This window comes from Mesitornis unicolor, unplaced genomic scaffold, assembly GCF_000695765.1.
Source record: "Mesitornis unicolor isolate BGI_N332 unplaced genomic scaffold, ASM69576v1 scaffold41219, whole genome shotgun sequence".
NCBI classification, from domain to species: Eukaryota; Metazoa; Chordata; class Aves; order Mesitornithiformes; family Mesitornithidae; genus Mesitornis; species Mesitornis unicolor.
This window is the reverse complement of record NW_010205975.1, coordinates 15,176-16,658: the sequence shown is the minus strand read 5'-3', so window position 1 is coordinate 16,658 and position 1,483 is coordinate 15,176. Positions and strand designations below refer to the sequence as shown.

The 1,483-nt window shown below is 40.7% G+C and overlaps 1 protein-coding gene across 3 annotated transcripts in view; it reads left to right on the top strand.

The window, feature by feature from the left end:
* The window catches only part of SEPHS1 (selenophosphate synthetase 1), a 20,981-nt gene that overhangs the window by 11,223 nt on the left and 8,275 nt on the right, over positions 1-1,483 (top strand). The gene's annotated exons all lie outside the window — the stretch shown is intronic.

Below are 1,483 nucleotides of genomic sequence, written 5' to 3'. Positions count from 1 at the left end.
TAGGGAAAGTGAAACAAGAATTATCCATCACAAGTCCACGTAGAACTCAAATTTCGGTAGGGAATTTGACTTGGTGTTGAAAAGAGCTGAAAAGCACAAAAGGGGTTGCTGTGATGTGCCCTTTCAGAAAGGGTTTTCTAGCCCTTGCTGTTGTCTACAGACCCTTCCCATTTAGAAGTCTAAGCTTGCTTTGAAAAGTTGTTGGGAGATTTTTTGTGAACTTTCCTGCCTTTGTTTCCTCTCTACTAACCCCAGTATCTGATTTCTGTAGTGGAAAGGAATTTGCATCTAATTTGTATCATACCTGTGTTTGTGGTTCTGCTTCCACTGCGTTTGTGATTTCCATCCCCATCATCTGACCGGTTTCCATCCCATGATCAGCCTCAGAACCGTGTTTTTGGGAGCTAAGGCAGAATGAATGACTGCTCAGGTTTCCCAGTTGTACCTGCAATAAGAATAAGCACTATTCTGTCCCCTCTCTATTAGCCTCCTTTATTTTATAGGTTATTTTACTTACTCTCTCACTTAATTGGTCAGACCCAGTTCAACCTCATTTCAGAAGCTCTGATCTTACTGCTTTACTTCCTGGCTCTTTAACAAATGATTTGTTTTGGCTGAGCAGTCTCTTTTCCCCTCTTGCCATGTCTGGATTCCCTTACACCCCTCAAAGTCAGCGCTGATTTTTGAAGCTTAGGAGCTTTTTTGACAAGATCCTTCCCCAGTGCAGCATCGTACACCAGTTCTTAATAGTTTCTGCACCTGTGGTTTAGTAAGAAGTTCATTCTGTGCATTTATTCTGTGGAATGACGGTGTAGGCAAAAATCCTGTTTTTGTTTACTTTCACTTCTCTGTAATTTTATTCCACTGCAAAAAAAAAAGAAGAAAATTAAACCAGTTTGTAGTATTGCTTCTAACAGGTAAATGGTTGCTTTGTTTCATTCTGGACCTGGAATTACTTCAGCTTTGAATGAAACAATTGCCCTTTATAAAAAGGTACCTTTTCCTAAATTGTTTTGAGAGCCTTTTGGGATGAAAAGCATTGCTTAGTATGTGATACAGACACGAGTCCATACAAGACACCCTGGAGAATGGGTGGAAGGAGATGCTGGTATTAAACTGTAAAGGAAGTTTATGAAACTGCCGTAATCCTAACTCACTGGAGTGATTAAGTCCTGCCTTAGCACACATTCCTCAGACCTAGAATTGTGGATGTCAGTGGCCTTTCTTGATCAGTGTCCAGATGTGAAATCAAGAATTTTCTCTTAAAAAACCCAGGAAGCCAGAGGTTACAAATCTCAACATCCAGCAACAAAGTTCTTTTCATTTGGCTGCAGAGTTCAAGCCAGAGAGTTTCCTTGCAGGAGTTCTTTGTCCTAGGGTAGGTGCCTTAAAGATCTCTTTAAATGAGAAATCTCTTCGTGCCTAAGAGATCTTTAAATGAACTTCACTTGGGTACAGCAGAGTAAGGCGCACACCTCTGACT